Here is an 18,372-nt window from a genome sequence, read left to right as displayed (position 1 = left end):
CTTGTTCTTCGATCCAGCTACTATACGCTCACGGATCTTCTTGCTTTGCGTGCTGGTATGCGAGTGTACACATGCACGCACATAGACGATGCATGCATATACCGATTTGTCCTCTTATCCTTGCATAGAAAAAAATTGTTTCTTGTGATCTGTGGATCTGTGATCTTGTGATTTGTGATTGTCTGGAGGTAGAAGAAGGCTGGAGGTAGAAGGAGGATGGAGGCTGTTGGATTTTAATTCTATGGTGTAAAACAATTCATGTGTTGAAACTACATAAAACACATGATTGTTGGGTAGACAGATTCAAGCAAAGAAAGACAAGACAAATAAACAAAGACGAGATAAGAGAGGTTAGCTAGCTGCCCATGGTGGCTGGCCAGCCTGCCCTCCATGAGGCTCCATCTCCGGCCACCTCTGTTGATGCAGCCTATGCGCGTACGTCCTTGTGGTGGCCGGGTGTTGATCGGCCTCCCTCTCTTGTGGCAGGATATTGCAGCGTAGCGATGCTGCTGCAGGGCTGCCGTTGAGAGCCGCGCGGCGCGCGCTGGCTAGCCAGGTACGTTCCAGTGCAGCCAGAGCGTGGTGCCCGTGCCCCTGCCTTGCTGCTACGACCCTCTTCTCGATCTAGGTCTCCTCCTCGGTCCTGGTGCCGCCGGGCTGTGTATGTGCGTTCATCTTCGTTTGCCTCCGTCTTCTCGTGGTGTAGACCTCTGGCCCGCGCGCGGCGCGTTGTCCTCCGTGCGCAGCCTCTTCACGTACAACTCCTGGAGCCAAACATATGCATGTGGTCAACGATGGCTGTCGCATCTCGCCAACCTCTCTGTGAGGCCGGGGTGCATCGATTATTGCGCTTCTCGGCATCGTCCCGTCCTTCATCAAACGTCGGTCGCTGGATGGCGGTAGATGGCACTCGCGTGGATGAATAGACTCTCACTATTAAAACGTAGAAGAAGAACAAAGAAAAGAAATCAATCTAGCAATTTTATGGGCTCTGCCGTATGCGACTACGAAGTAGGGATTACCGTTTTAATTGTTCTCATATTTATTTGGGTTTTGCTCAATCTGTGTTGTATCTCTAGTCTTTCTTCATGTGTTCGTTTATTTCTTGGTCTAATCGCTTCAACTCCTATCCGTTTCTATCCTTGGACTCTTGGTCTCACGCTTTTCCAAGTCCAACAATGGCTCAGGCTTGGGTCTCTGATCGGTCGGTCCGTGGTGAATTCGATTTGGAAAAAAAAAACTTGGTTGCTAAAATCGATCCGTTTCGGTCTCAAATTCATTGTCAAACCACCATCTCTTCGCTGAACTTTCATCTGCAATTCCTTTACATCCTTCGATGGCAGCGTCTTTTAGCCCTCCCTTTGCAACCGTACACTTATTCCTTGTCGTCTACTACGAGAGTATGGGTGATCATAATTTAAGTGTCTAATAAAGATGGCCAGATGATGAATCACCTTGTTCTTTAGATAAATGAATCAGCCAAATATAGGACAAAGTTTCATGGACTTTCATTATCTGCCTATCTGGAAAAGTAGGACTTAGGAGTGATCAATTTGACGTCAAACCTGCTAAACTCCAAAGCCACCTTGATTAGTGGACTCCAGTTTGGAAACAAATTGGAAACAGAACAAATCGGAAATTAGATGACAATTAGACGTGAGTTATACTAATGTATATGAGCACGACTTATGAGTCCATGTCATATACACGACACGATACGTTTTGGAATAGGACTCGTTAGACAAGCTAGAGCTACTCTAACTCGTATGAGCACGAGTTATATATTATCCGGTAGTTAGGAGGAGGTGGACGAAAAAAATGGATGGATGAAAAAAAATGGTCAGAAAATTTGCCTCTTTATTATTAGGTATAGATATACACTACTACACAAAATCTTATGCACAACATTTTAAAATGAGGCTCCGAGGCGGTTGGCCTGGTTGCCCGCCTCGGTTATTCGAGGTAGGGCAGCCAGGTCAGCAACCGCCTCGGTTAATCCTTAATCGAGGTGGGCGCTGCAAAGAAACCGCCACAGTTAATGCAGATTAACCGAGGCGGTTGCCTTAACACAACCGGCTCGGTTAATACATTAACCGAGGCGGTTGTTATAAAGCAACCACCTCGGTTAATGTTTACGTTAATCCATTAACCGAGGCATTTGGTCTAAAGCAACTGTCTCGGTTAACAAATGATTAACCGAGGCGGTTTTCTTATAGTGCTCGCCTCGGTTAAGTCTGGCCTATAAATGCAGCCGCACCCACCCTTCTTTCCCACAGCTTCTCCTCCATTTTTTCGGGTTTTGACCTCAAAACCATAAAAACTGGCCATAAGAAATGGCCTTTAACCGAGGCGGGCACTTTATGACAACCACCTCGGTTAATAAGTGGCTTATAATGCCCGCCTCGGTAAATAGATTAACCGAGGCGTTTGGCCAACCGCCTCGGTTAAGGCCACGATTAACCGTGACCTTTGCACCAAGGCGGTTGCCTTGTCCGCCTCGGTTAAGCCAAAGTGCCCGCCTCGGTTAAAATTCTTGTAGTAGTGATAGATATAGATGATCAAATGACCTCCTGACTCCTGATGATCTTGTACCACAATGGCCCATGCACCCATGCTTGCACGTAGGACCAATTGTTGCCTCCACCTCTCTACTCTTTTTAGGGTGACCCACCGTCTAATCAGCAGCATGTGACATCTTGTCTCCTACTCTACCGCCCAGCACTCGTCAACAACAATGAACTAAAGCACCACGTCTGCACCCTCGTCGTACGGCCCCTTCCACATCTACCATCTGCTTGTCCTTTAGTTTTTTAGGTGGCCATAGAAGGAGAAGTGAGATAGGGTAAGGATGTGGGAGGAGCCAGATGGTAAGGGTGCAGGCATAATGCATGAGCTCAATGTCCTCAATGAGTGCCATGAGGAGGAGTACGAGACAGTGTGATGCTCATCGGGCGATGGCGCAAGCCGGGAAAGAGTAGGGAGAGGGAGTTAGCTGATGGACTTGTATTCAACACATGGGTGCTTAGGCCAGTATGGTGGGATACGGTTCCAAACTGCCCTACAAGACTGTTTGAACACATTATTAGATGTTTTAAGGGTTAACATATCAAGTTGCATAGTTGAGGGGTTATTTAGATGGTTTTCAATAATTTAAGGGGTACAACACATGGTTTTATAGGTGAGGGGGTGAAGTAGACAACTACCAATAGGTTTAGGGGTTGTCGGCCCCTTATTTCTGAGAGGCATAGGTGCATCTGTACTTGCGCCAGGATCACGCACAAGTATGCACAAAATCAACAGAATTGGTACACGTCTAAAAAGAAAGGTTCTAAACTTTAGTAATATCTAAAAAGGGTTCTACAATAGTAGCCTTAAGGGCATAGTCATAGGCTTACAGAGCTAGCGGAAAACTACTGCTGTGGAGCGGCATTTATTCATGGTGGTCTCTAGTACGATGGTATTTTATAGCTTAGCGATAACCTATTCCACAAGCAAGCTTGAGCATGGTCAAAACCCTAGCTTTGATGTCATCTCCTACGTTTGGACTCTTTGCATAACTCCTAATCTTCATGATGCGCTTCCTCGTCGTAGTCTTGGTCTTTCTCAGTGTCGAAGTCTGTGAGTCAACAATGGTTGAGTACGTACTCAGCAAGCCCTAACCATAGGGTGGAAATAGAGATGTGGTTGTGGTTATAATTAAGGGTTGGGTCCTAGTGGAGTATTACCATTCCAACTAGTCCCCGAGTTAGTGTCAAGTTACGTTACTAGTTTTATTATACATAGAAGTAAAGCTAATCATAGTATCTCATCCTAACATCTGCCCATTCCAAGGACCTGGCTATTTAAATTGGTTTAAGGAACTCTACAGAGGTGTCACTACAAGGGTTTCCCCCTAATGCCATGTCACACAATTGCAACACCACTAATTTGGATATTGTGGGGGGTATAACCCCAGGTACCCACGACAATGGACATGGGCCGCACCATCAGAGGAGGTCCAGCCCATAAGATCAAGGCCTACAGTGCTCGGCTCTGGTCGGCGTGCACCGCAAGGCAATCAGAAGACATCTTGACGATGAAGGAAGATTTGTTCGGATATGATAGATATGGTATTCCTTGTAAATACTTACCATGTAGCCAAATAGATCTAGACCTAAACTGACCTGTAACCCTACCCTCCAGATTATATAAGGCGGGTAGGGACCCCCCTCGAATACATCTCATATTCAATACAATCCACCAAAGACACAGGACGTAGAGTATTACGTCGATTAGATGGCCTAAACCTGTCTAAATCGCTGTCTCTGCGCCTGTGTCACCATCCGGTTCCTATTACGCGCACCTCCACCAATCATCTACTACCGTGGGTATACCCCTCGGTAGATTGCAGACTATAATCCTAAATGGATGCAATATCATGTTACTATTACCATGGGTTTTTGTGTTGCTGTAGACTAAAATATTTGATGGGCCTTTCTTTGTCTAGGACCTAACAGCATATGTGAGCGTTATGTTGATTAGAAATGCATGCGGCTCTCCCCATCGATCGATCATCGTCATCTAGATCGGGCGGGCCTGGCCAGCGCCCTAGATGTGTCATGTCCTAGAACGCCAGTCAGGCCCAGCCCTAAGGGGGGTCGAGCAAATTAGTCGCAAATTAGTTGCTATGTAATCGCTTTATGGTGCTCGTTGTTTGTTGGAGTCCGGTAACCTTGGGTTACCGTCTCCAAGTTGTTGGTTGAAACTCCTTTCTTCTTAATGAAAAACGCGTTTCGGCGTGGTCGGAAAAAAAAACAGGAACCTACGAGACCCAGCCCAAAAAAAAAGAAACCTACGAGAGTTTTCCTTTTGAATTACGCATGCCAAAAAAAGGCCCAACGAATCATAACAGCTATGAGACCCGGTCAAAAAACACCTACGAGAGGTTTGCCTTCTGAGTTCCGCACGCCGCTGCCGCTCCTCTCCATGGATCGGACGTTCGGTGATTTTGGTGGTTCAATTGTTTCTCGCCGAGTCGCTCCATTGCGGTGATCCGATCGCGGCTCCATTGCGCGGTCGTCAGCCGTTGCGACGTCGCCGGCGGCCGGCAGCCCAACTCACGTAGCCACGCACGTGACTCCAACATAGTCTACGCAAGCGACGAGTCCACATCAGGTGTTCCAGGTACCATTCGTTTCCCAAGTTGCTCCTATTTCCCTTTGTTGGTCTACGAAAAATAATCAATGTTTAATTTACCTCTCCTTTGGCGCTGCTTGCTGCCTTTGTATATAGGTAGTTCCCTAGCTTTCTGCCTTCCTTGATCAATCGGCTATTGGGCATTGGCCATCGCCAATCGTTGTCGGCGTGCTGTGTACTGCGCTGCGCCCAGGCCTCCGCCGTCCTGGCCTCCTGCGCTGCACGCCCTGCTGCTTGCCTGCTCGTGCCAACCACCAAGAACTAGGGACGGTGCTCATGATCAGTGGGGCGATGTGGATGGTGGTCTGAATACAACAAATAAGAAGTGTGTTTCATGTAAAATCCTACGGTGCTTTCCTCTTACTCCTCGGCTGCGAAGATTATATATGAATGAGAGCACATCATCACAAATGCGATGGCATAAGGAAGAATTGGTCAATGATGGCAAAATGAGTCACCCTGCTGACTCAGAAGGCATGGAAGCACGTGGATAGAAAGTGTGATTGGTTTGCAAAGGACGCTCGTAATATTAGGCTAGGTCTTGCTTCTGATGGCTTCAACTCCTTTGGCATGCAAAATGTTAGATACACCACATGGCCTGTTATCCTAATCCCTTACAATTTGCCTCCTTGGTTATTAAAGGCTATGTGAGGAACAAGGCGCACCTAGAAGGTTCAATAGCCGAGGCATACATAGCCGAGGAGTGCCTTACATTTTGCTCTAGATTCTTGGACATCGACACCAAGCTAAATCGCGCTGATCGTCATGAAAGTACAGCCGTGAATTGAGCCGCCAAATGGTCTGAGCATATTTGGTGAAATGGATTACAAGAGGAGAGGACAGACTATTGAGATATTTGGTGGAGATGAGGTTCGGAAGATGAGGCACTACATAATTAGTAACTGCGATGAAGCCAGACCATGGGTCGAGTAAGTTGCAATATACCAACATTAATTATTGTACTATTTGTTTGTGGCATCAACTAATTAATCGGCTATTTCGATGTAGGGAGCATATGGAAGAACTCGGAAAAAATAGTATAAGGAATCTTAATACGAGAAGCACTTTGTAAGGTGGTTTGACGACAAGGTTAGTTCTATTTTTTTATTCCATGTGATGTAGAACGATGTACTAATTAATAGAGACATTTGTTTTTAAACTGGGTTTGCAGATCACCAAACTATATGAGAAAGGGGAAGCAAGTGAACTGATGTATGCCCTTTCTCAAGGACCAGACCATCGAGCTCGTGTGTTCAATAGATGCTACATCAATAACTGGCTATTTCGAACGACTGCCGTTGAGAGAAACCTCGTCACATAAAACAGTGGTGTGCTTGTGAGGGGTCATGGTACTTGTCTTCACCCAATTTTGCATAGCAAAATCAAGTACTCATATATGTGTGCTCAGCATATCCAAACACACATACAAACTCAAATTATAATAATATCAAAGTAAAGTACTTTATTACATCGCATATCTCATCGCAAAGTTATCACATAGTCTTGCTCATCAGCAACAATATTATATAAAGCGGAAAACTAAACCCATGTCGCCACAGGGACTCAAACCGGTGGACTTCAATCTAGTAGTCCTGGACATCTTCAGGGAACTCCTCATATATGACATCTGTTCCCATCAGGGATTTTCATTGAATGTGAAACAAGTGTAAGCGCACTATGCTTAGCAAGTATAACATAGGGATCTATGAGGCTCAAAGGCTAGACACAGTTTGACTGCGGTTAGCAATTTTAGTTGGTCAAGTTTTATTACACCTGAATCACAATTTTAGTAAATAAACCAACCCAAGTTGTATTAATAATTAATCAAGATTGAGTCAATCCCAAACCAACAATGGCAACCACTAATCATGAAGGATCCAGGCCGCTCGTATCCGTGAACCCGGCTATTATAACAGGTTAAATATTTCTGCAGAAATAGTACAACTTTACCCACCGAGCCGTGATTCCCAATGCCGGGGTTTGCAAAGCCCACACCGCCTCTACCAAGGAAGCGTAGCAGGGTTTCACTACATAACCCTTCTCTAGTTGCACTAACAAGTCGTAGCTGCTAAGGTTCAGCCGTCTAGATGTATGCGGCCCTCCTCTAGGAGTGGCACTCATGGTCGCGGCATAGTACACATCCTGGAAGGAAAAGAAACATACCAACTAGTGCCCCCTCTTGCCCTTACAGAAAGCTACAGACAAGCTAGTACAATGTAGATACCAGGCTAAACTTAGAGCCATTTGACACTCGGGGTTGTACAGAACCTCCTAGGTGGCCGCTTCAGGATTGAGTCCTTATGGAGAGGCACTAGAGCACTCAACCCAGTACTCTAGCCCCCTAAAAGTTGCTAAAAAGTACCATTTTAACATGTTGCATATACCTTTAATCATGTTAAATATTTACTTTAGGTTATGTACTGCAGCAACTATCCAAAATGCATCCCAAACCATAGGTAACAAGGATACGTAGTACAGGAAATAATCTAGGTAAAGTCCTTAAGGGCGATTCAATTTTAAACACATGCATATGTATGAATTATAGAGTTCATAGGTACAAGGAGCCCTTGCTACACTTGCCTTCCTCAAAGTTTCCATCTTGGTACTGCTGGTCACCCAACTGATCCTCAGCAACCTCGAATTGATCAACCTCTAAACGTGTTCCAATTCACTAATCAAGCATCCATTCCCGTCATCACATGCATACAAATATACTTATATTAGAACAGTATACCAAACAGTAAAAACATAGATTGAAAAGCTTATAAAACTAATCTACGTACTGCTACAAACACATGAGCCAAAGAATCACTCCAATTGGCTTTAAAACGCAAAAGTTATGCATAATACAAATTTCAATGGCATTTCTGTAAATAAACTGAACTCAAATTTGAATTTAAACTAATAAAATCTGAATTTTAACGTGTTCTGGATGGTGCGTACTATTATTAAAAAATACAGGGGCTAAAATAGATAAATACCAGACTAAAAGTAAATGCTTTTGAACTGATGTTGGACTGCGGGTTGATTTTGGGAAAACAGAAGGGCTAAAGCACAAAGTGCGCTTGGCTGACCGTGGTTTGACCGCGTTGCCGCTAACTGGGCGCGATGTGGCACGCGCTGGTTGGCCCGGTGCACCAGGTGTGCGGTGGGAGCGCTGACATGGGCGCGGTGCGCCGCGTCCATGGTCCATGGTGGACCATTCATAACCCCAAAGGGGTACGTTCTAATCGCGACCGTTCAACCCAGATCAGACAGCTGGAAACAAAGGGGAAGGTTCCCCACCGCCTGCACAGTGGCGCCTGACCACCTCGTTCAAAAACCGAAAGCACGAGAGTGACGAGCGGAACATCGCGAGTTCAACGAGATAGAAAGAGATGGTGGGGAAGCACGTCGATGCGATGGCCCCCACGGTGGCGCCATGAACGGCGAATGCAGAGCTCGCTGATACGGCGATTCCGTAAGCTAGAAACAAAAGTGAAGGCATGGGGACGACGAGGGTTATACCGCAGTTCAGATGGAGGCGTTCGCAGTGTCCGTGAAGGCTCCAAGAGGTCCAGCGATGTGCGGCGGCGGACTAGACAGAGAAAAGGGCGTTGATGAGCTCAAATTCAGACCAAACCATGATGAAAACGAGAAAGGAGAGCACCTACGGTCATGGCAAAGCACCACGAAGCTCCCTGGCACATTTGCGGTGGCGATCGGGCTCCGAAACAGTGAATTAGAGGTGGCAGTGCGTGTGCATGCGAACAGAGAGTGAAAGCGAGAGAGGGAGGGGCTCAACATGGGCTTTATAGGTGAGCGGGGGAGGTAGAAGTGGAAATGGGCACCGGCGTCACTGCCGGGCTTGAAGGCGCCCCCTTAAGGGCCTCCATCACTCGGGTTTTCAAAGAAGGAATGAAGATGGCGATGAAAGCAAGTGTGGGATTCCTAGCGCGAGGAAGGAGAAGGGTGGGCACCGACAAGCGGGACCCAGGCGCTAGAGAGGGAGAAGGGAGAGCAAGCATTGCGCCATGCGGCTAACGAGCGGGCCTGGCCGTGCAGTGAGGGAGAGAGAGCATGAGTGGAGCGGGCCACACTAGGCGCCGGTCAGGCCACCGAGCAAGCCGGCGCTGCTGGGCCAAGCGAAAAGAGCTAGGCCATGTGCATGTAAAGGAGAAGGGAAGGGGAGAGCGGGTTGGATGGCTAGCAAGGGCCCAAGGCCAGAATCTAGGTGCAGAAAAGAAAAACAGGCCTGGGCTAGTTCTAGTGTTGGGCTAGAAAGGAGAAAGAAGAATGTTTTAAAAAGGAATTGTTGACGACAATGTTTGCATCCTCTTGAGATTAAGGGAATTCAACCCCCAAGTATTCTCCACATGTGTTTTGAGCATTGAAAGCATCTTGTACAGCTTGACGATCATTCTTGTAATTGGCTCACTGTTCAAGCCAATTCAATAAGATGTCCATCTTGGTTAATAGTGCACATACCTCTTCTTGTACTTCTTCGCTCTTATTGCATGATTGAATATTGCATTGAGACTAGCCTTGGTTAGAGGCTATCTTTTCCATAAGAGTTTTAGCTTTTCCAAGGGTGAGTGACATAAATGATCCTCCAGCAATAGCATCAAGTTGTTCATGAGCTTTCTGAGTTAATCCATGGTAAAAGCTTTGCATGAGCAACTAATCTTCCATCCCATGATGAGGACAATCTAAAATGTATTCTTGAAAATTTTCCCATGCTTCCAGAATGGTCTCTCCTTTCTGCTATTGGAAATTCAAAATCTTTCCACTTAAGGCATTGGTCTTGCCTATAGGGAAAAACTTTGCTAAAAAGGCCTTCGAACATTTTGCCCATGTATTGATGTTATCTTTGTTGGTGTAGAACCACTGCTTCGCCCTTCCCACTAACGAGAATGGAAATAAGTGGAGTAGGATGATATCTTGAGCAACGTCCTTGATGATGATTGTGGTATTAACTTGTTTTTATTGTTTTAAAGGACCATCATGTCTCCTTTCTTTGGAACCATTTGGACGGGACTAACCCAGTCGCTATGTGGTATGGGATAGATTATCCTAGTGTTGACGCCGTTTTTTGCACGTGTCAAAATAATCGGAGTGGACTAATCGGCAAAGGGAAAGTTATTGAATACTTTGATAGCCGATGAAAGATGGTTTGTAAAGATGGTTGCCGATAGCTGGTGATGGTCGATGGAAAGGTTGATTTGGACTCGGGCGTTGCCGATGAGGTTGGAGGTGTTATTGTCGATGCCGATGAAGGGAGGCTTGAGGACTACTGCCGATGAAACATGGGGTATGCCGATGAAGGGAGGCTTGAAGACTACTGCCGATGAAACAGGGAGTATGCCGATGAAGGAAGACTTGAAGACTACTGCTGATGAAATAGGGAGTATGCCGATGGGAAGGAGGACGGTGAGGTTTCCATCGTAATTGAGGCGGACAGGGAAATAGATAGGAGTTGATTTCCTTTTCTGTATTTGTTAGGTTATGATTCATGTAAGAGTCACGTGTTTCCTTAGATATGGGATTGGTGTCCTAGTTGTGTTTGGTTGTGTCTCTTTAGATCAGGGTATAAATATGGAGTAAGGGGCAATGTAATAGATAATATCAATCAATATCAAAAACAAATTTTTACTCCTATTCGCATCTACTTACTTTTCGGCGACTTCGTCAATTTGCATATTTTTTCTTTTTTTACGAGTTCTCATTGATTCGGCGAGCTGCATCGTTTCAGTGCGACCTTCGGCGATTCTTGAGTTCCGCGTGAGCACCTCTTGGCCGTGACTTCCGGGCGCATCGCTGTTGTCAGGACCAAAGTGTTCGTACCTTCATCCTTGTCGATTAGCAGGTCAAATCGACTGGCACGCTTTGGATATCGATTCGGGTATTAGCCCTTTGTGTTTGCAGATCCACTTTTGCATCAACACATCTTTTGGCACGCCCGGTGGGACAGATCAATCAATATGTTCAATTCCGAGATCGATTCAGGGAGCATTATCGCAGTATCAGAAGAAGATCTCAAGGAAGAACAGAGGCAGGCTATGGAAAAGGCTGTGGAAGAATACAAGCAGCTTTGTCTGAGATCGTTTAGCTTGAACAAGAGTGGACAAGTCATCCAGAAGCAAGATTTGCCGTTGCCTCGGCAGGTTACCTTTGACTCCAATCCTGGTAAACTTCAAGAGATGGTTAATTCTGCAGTAAATCATGCTTTGATTAATCATTCCAATGTGCTGTCCAATACTGTTCATAATGCTATGGTTCGAACTCTCAAAGAAGGACAAGCGGCACCACATTACGTTGGGCCTGCCTATCATCAACCAGAGCCGGCATCTGTCAAAACTCCATCGGCTCCTTCGGCCGTTGTGGGTACAGAAGTTACTTCCCCTCCAGTATTGGCAGGCTCACCTAATATTCAATCTACACCGATACAATCAGATCAGGTACTACCAGGAGGGCGAGTTCAGCTTAATACAGATCTATCGGCATCAGCTATGTCAGGCCCTGTGTCTCAGAATAGCCAGATTCCTACTAATTGGTGGGGATATGGCATGCCTCCAGAGTCCTCTGCTTTCAATCCTAGATTACCTCAAGTGTTTGATGCAGTAGGAAGAGCGCCTATACCATCGGTCGTTTCGCCGATGGCTCAAGTGCCTCAATATGCCGCGACTACTTCTGCGCAACCAACTCCAGGAGGTTTCCAGATGCCTATGGTTCAAACATTCAATTCAAGCCCATCGGCGAGCTTACTGCCGATGCAGCAGAAAGCCCCTGCTATAAGTCAAACTGGGGTTCAGTTCATGCCTCAAACCAGTTATAATTATCCAACAATATCAGCAAATTACCAGCCATCGGTAAGTTTTGTACCGATGAGTTCTAATAACGATTGGTCAGGACAGTTACCTGTTCAACATACAGTTCAGCGAAATCAGCAGGTTGCAGGGATTCAACAAGGTCATATGCAAGCTGGTTTCCAGAATCAACCATCGGCAGCCCAGCCGATGAATCCTTTCCAACAGGCTAATGGACCACAAGTAACGGCAAATATGCCGATTGCTGGAGATCGTGGGCTACAAAGATATGTGGAGGGATGTCAGCAGGCACCTCCTGTAGAAATTCAACCAGTTCGTCAGCAGGAGGCTGATGCTTTTTGGGCCGATAAGATAGCAGAAATTATGAAGGATCAGTTTGGGATAAAGCCCAAGGTCAATACTTATTCTTATCGGACTCCATACCCTCCTGCATACAATTTAATTCCTCTCCCAAATCGGTACAAGGTACCGGATTTCACTAAATTCTCTGGGCAAGATGATACATCAACAATGGAACATATCAATCGCTTCATTATTTAATGTGGAGAGGCAGCTAACAGAGATGAATTAAGAGTTCGATTATTTTCATCATCTTTGTCTGGATCAGCATTTACATGGTTCATTTCATTACCACCAAATTCTATTATTACTTGGGTTGATCTAGAAAAACAATTCCATAAGTATTTCTTTGCTGGAATCCATGAAAAGAAGCTTACCGATTTAGTAAAATTAAGACAGCGTAATGATGAATCGGTAGAGAGCTTTGTACAAAGGCTACGAGATGTAAAAAATAAGTGCTACAGCCTGGTGCTGGATGATCGGCAGCTTGCCGATCTGGCTTTCCAAGGGTTATTGCCACATCTTAAGGACAGATATGCTTCTCAGGAGTTTGAAAGCCTCAGTCATCTTGTGCAAAGGATCTCTGATCAAGATACTAGGGTTTTTGAACCTAAAAAGAACTGGAGTAAAAAGGTATCATTTGTTGAAGAAGTAGGAGATTCTGACTCTGATGAAGAACCAGTTATCGGCTTAGCTGAGTGGGTTAAGAATAAAAAGCCGATATCATGTCCCTTTGGTCAAAAAGAGCCAGAAAAGTTTACCTTTGATATCACCAAGGCCGATAAAATATTTGATCTTCTGCTTCAAGAGGGCCAAATTAAGCTGTCACCTAATCATGTGATCCCATCGGCAGAAGAGTTGAAGAAGATTTTGTACTGCAAATGGCACAATGCAACTTCACACAGTACAAATGAGTGCAAGGTATTCAGGCAATAGTTACAATCGGCTATTGAATCTGGGAGAATTAAGTTTGGTACTTCCAAGACCCAGAAGCCGATGAAAATTGATCAACACCCTTTTCCAGCAAATATGTTGGATGCCAAAGGAAAGACCAAGGTATTGACGTCAGAGGCTGCTGAGAAAAATGCGTCAGTAGACCCCCAACATCGGATAACTACCGATGATGCAAAGAGTAAGGGTTTGCTAGGAGAAAGCAGTAGTTCCAAAAATCCTCCTCGACCTGGCATTGTGATTACTCATCGAAGGCAGCAGGAGGGTTGGCGTCAACATAATGACCGATATCGACAACAGCAAGAAATGAGACGTCAGGAAGAATGGAATCGACATAAAGATCATTAGAGATGTCCGTTTTTCATCCATTGCTGGGAAGAAGGTATTAAATTGCCAACTGTTGAAAATTGCCCTGAGTGTAATGGTTATTACGGAGTTAATCGTTCAGAAAGGAGGCTTCAACGTGGTAATCAGGGTTTGTCTATCAACGAGCCGATCAGAGGCAGAGCATCAGTGCATGATCGGCTGGGGGGCAGACTTAGTGTACATGAGAGGCTTGGTAAACGCGCTGGATATTTTCCAAGGAATCAAGAGGAGCTTGAGGAGATGGCAAACGCAAGAGTTTCCGATGAGGAAATATTCTACAGGGACCCTAATATACGTCGTGTAGAACCAACTAGGACTTGTTATCAGCCGGTTTGGAAAACCAAGTTTCCTCGATGGTGCCCAGAGGGTCTGACAAAGACGCAGAGAAGGAGGATGCAACGTGAGCGTCAGGAGGATTTATACCAAGAGGAAAATTCCTCCAATGAAAGGCCTGGTCATCAGCAGTGGCAGGTAAAACACAAAAATAAGGGTCCATCGGCAGATGTTAATATGGTATTCATGTTGCCGATGGAGTTTCTGGCACTATCTGATAATGAGGAAGAAGTTGTTCTCTCTGATCAAGTAGCTCAGCTAACACTAGATCCAATGATGGCTGTTTTTGAGAAACCTACCGATGACGAGAGACAGCATCTTAAGGCTTTATTTGTGAAGGGCAGAGTTGATGGGCAGCCTGTGTCTAAGGTACTTATTGATGGAGGGGCTGCGATTAATATTATGCCTTACGTGATGTATCGGAAACTTGGTAAAGGAGATCAAGACTTGACCAAAACCGATATGATGTTGAAAGATTTTGAAGGCAATGTGTCACCGGCTAAAGGGGCAGTGTGCGTTGAATTGACCATCGGCAGCAAAACCTTGCCAACGACGTTCTTTGTTATCAATGGCAAGGGTGCATATAATCTGCTTCTAGGGAGGGATTGGATTCATGCTAATTATTGTGTTCCTTCTACAATGCATCAATGCCTCGTACAGTGGATTGGGGATAAGATTGAGGTCGTCCCTGGTGATTCTTCTTATATCATCGCATCGGCAGAATCAGATACTTATGAGCGAACTAAATGCATATCAGGAGAAGCTTGGGAAAAAGAGTTCCTTAGAGTTGCTGATTATGAAATTCCACCGATCCAAGCAGTCGGTTCTGAAGAGGAGTTTTAATGGATAGGTTTGCCGATGATGGAAAATTAGGTCAAGGGTTCACATCGGCAGATGATTTAGTAGAAGTAGATATCGGTGATGGTGATAGGTCAAGACCTACTTTTATTAGTGCTAAGTTAGATTCCAAGTGTAAGCAGCGAATAACAGATTTGTTAAAAGAATATAAAGATTGTTTTGCTTGGGATTATACTGAGATGCCTGGATTAGACCGATCGATAGTTGAACATCGGTTACCTATCAAATCTGGATTTCGGCCACATCAGCAGCCAGCGCGCCGATGCAACCCTAATGTACTTCCTGACATTAAGGCCGAAATAACTAAATTAATTGAAGCAAAGTTTATTCGGCAATGTCGATACGCAGAGTGGATCTCTAATGTGGTTCCTGTTTATAAGAAAAATGGAAAACTTCGTGTCTGTATTGATTTCAGGAATCTCAATAAAGCCACACCGATGGATGGCTATCCAATGCCGATTGCTGATTTGTTGATTGATGCTGCGGCTGGGCATCAAATTATCAGCTTCATGGATGGTAATGCAGGTTACAATCAAATATTCATGGCTGAGGAAGATATTCCCAAGACTGCTTTCAGATGTCCAAGGCATGTGGAGTTGTTCGAGTGGATAGTCATGACGTTTGGTTTGAAAAATGCCGGTGCTACTTATCAAAGGGCTATGAACTTTATTTTTCATGAGTACATCGGCACATTAGTGGAGATCTACATTGATGATGTAGTGATTAAGTCTGAAGATATCACAGCACATTTAGCCGATCTGCGAAAAATACTGGAGTGCACAAGGAAGCATGGATTGAAGATGAATCCTAATAAATGTGCATTCGGTGTATCGGCAGGACAATTCTTGGGTTTTATGGTGCATCAGCGGGGCATTGAAATCAGTAGGAAGTCTATTGATGCAATTAACAAGGTAATTGCTCCTGCCAATAAGACTGAATTGCAATCTTTGATCGGTAAGATTAATTTCATTAGAAGATTCATATCTAATCTGTCGGGTAAGATCAAGGCTTTCAGCCCACTACTTAAATTGAAAGCTGATCAGGAGTTTGTATGGGGAGTTGAACAGCAATTAGCCCTTGATGAAATTAAGAAATATTTATCAAATCCTCCAGTGCTAGTTCCACCTCAACATGGGAAGCCTTTCAGGTTATATTTGTCAGCTGATGATACAGTTATCGGTTCAGCTCTTATTCAAGAATTTGAAGGGAAAGAACGTGTTATTTATTATTTGAGCAGAAGATTAGTGGATGCTAAGACGAGGTATTCAGCTATCGAGAAATTGTGTCTGTGCTTATACTTTTCTTGTGTCAAATTAAGGCATTATTTGTTATCTGCCGAATGTACGGTCATATGCAAAGACGATGTGGTCAAGTATATGCTGTCAATGCCGATATTAAGTGGTAGAATCGGCAAATGGATTTTAGCATTATCAGAATTTGAACTACGCTACAAATCAACTAAGGCAGTTAAAGGGCAAGTGATGGCTGATTTTGTCACTCAGCATTGTAATACGGTGGATTCTCTGGGGATTGCTCCCTGGACACTTTTCTTCGATGGGTCCACATGTGGTGAAGGAGCAGGTATCGGCATTGTGTTAATTTCACCTCAAGGAAAGAAGTATGAGTTTTCATTGCCGATTGTTGCTACAGCGACAAACAATCAAGCTGAATACCAAGCCTTGATAAAGGGGTTAGAATTGCTGAAGGAGATACGTGCCGATGTTGTTGAAATCTTTGGTGATTCTATGCTAGTTATAAATCAATTGGCTGGAATTTATGAATGCCGAAGTGAAGCTTTGATTTCGTATTATGAAAGGTGTTTGCAATTATTGAAAGGATTTAGAGATTTTCGTTTTGAACATATCTCTCGATTGCATAATGAGGAAGCTAATCGACTAGCTCAGCATGCTTCAGGGTATCAGCCTATTCAGGAAGTGCTAACATCGGCAGTTGATACCGATGACTGGAGGAAGGAGATTGTCGATTATTTAAAGGATCCATATAGAAAGGTTGAGAGACGTATAAGGTTCCAAGCTACCAAATATGTGCTCCTCGACGATGAATTATATTATCGAACTATAGATGGAGTTTTACTCAGATGTGTTAGCAATGATGAATCGAAAAGCTTGATGGGTGAAATTCATGAAGGAGTATGTGGGGCACATCAATCGGCTTTCAAGATGAAATGGATGATCAGAAGGAATGGGTACTATTGGCCGAATATTCTTGAAGATTGTTTTAAATATTTTAAGGGATGCCAGGGGTGTCAAAAGTTTGGTAATATTCAAAGAGCGCCTGCATCGGCTATGAATCCTATAATCAAACCATGGCCGTTCCGGGGATGGGCTATTGATCTCATTGGTCAGATTTATCCGCCATCGAGTAAGGGACATAAATTTATTCTGGTTGCTACCGATTATTTCACAAAGTGGGTTGAGGCAATTCCTTTAAAAAAGGTGACATCGGTCAATATGATTGATTTTGTGAAAGAGCATATTGTTTACCGATTTGGTATTCCTCAGACTATCACTACCGATCAGGGTACTATGTTTACATCAGGAGAATTTGATGAGTTTGCTGTAGGTATGGGAATTAAAATTTTAAATTCTTCTCCATATTATGCTCAAGCTAATGGTCAAGCTGAGGCTTCTAACAAAGGGATCATCAAACTCATTAAGCGCAAAATTGAAGAAAATCCTAGGAGGTGGCATACAGTATTAAATGAAGCCTTGTGGTCATATCGGATGTCATGTCATGGTGCAACCAAAGTAACGCCTTATCAGTTAGTATATGGACACGATGCAGTATTGCCTTGGGAAATTAAGGTTGGCTCTAGACGAATACGTTCTCAAAATCAGCTGACAGCCGATGATTATAATACTCTTATGAAGGATGAGTTGGAAGATGTGGTGGGTCATCGGTTAAGGGCTTTAGTTAGTATCGAAGAAAATAAGAAAAGAGTAGCTAGATGGTATGACAAGAAGGTGAAAGTAAAAGAGTTTGCCGATGGAGATCTGGTCTGGAAATTGATTTTACCGATTGGGACTAAAAGTTCAAAGTTTGGAAAGTGGTCTCCCAATTGGGAAGGTCCATATCGGATAAATCAGTCTGTTCCTGGTAATGCATATATTTTAGAAACCCTCGAAGGAGTTGTGTTTCCCAGAGCGTTAAATGGAAAATATTTAAAGAAATATTACCCTAGTATCTGGATAGATGCATAAAAGTATAAGCGCCGATAACAGTACTATCGGCTAGAATTATGCAAGGATGTCAATGTCTCATAAAGTGCCGATACAATAAATAAGATTACACGTTCAACAAGGATTGGATAGCTAATATCGCACGCAGGCGAATCTGGTCGGCTTCCTCCATTTCTTTGATATCGTCATCGGCAGCACCCTCCACAGGCTTGAGTTTTTTCTTCATGGCCAAAGCTTTGCGAGCTTGGATATCTCTTTCTTGCTGAAGGGCTTTGACGGCATTGGGTAGCTGGCTTTCTTCTTGTTGAGCATGAGTTAAGGCTGCGTCGATTTCTTTCAATTCA

The 18,372-nt window shown here is 44.3% G+C and overlaps 1 non-coding gene across 1 annotated transcript; it reads left to right on the top strand.

Annotated features, from left to right (window-relative positions):
* Positions 1-9,844: 9,844 nt before the first annotated feature.
* LOC136553170 (small nucleolar RNA R71) lies at positions 9,845-9,951 on the top strand. Its single transcript, XR_010783076.1, has one exon. It is a non-coding gene; the product is annotated as a small nucleolar RNA R71 (small nucleolar RNA).
* The last annotated feature ends 8,421 nt before the right edge of the window (positions 9,952-18,372 follow it).

The sequence above is a fragment of the Miscanthus floridulus genome, chromosome 4, assembly GCF_019320115.1.
Source record: "Miscanthus floridulus cultivar M001 chromosome 4, ASM1932011v1, whole genome shotgun sequence".
Taxonomy (NCBI): Eukaryota; Viridiplantae; Streptophyta; class Magnoliopsida; order Poales; family Poaceae; genus Miscanthus; species Miscanthus floridulus.
Note: the sequence above shows the minus strand (reverse complement) of the source record. Positions and strands in the feature narration are given on the sequence as shown.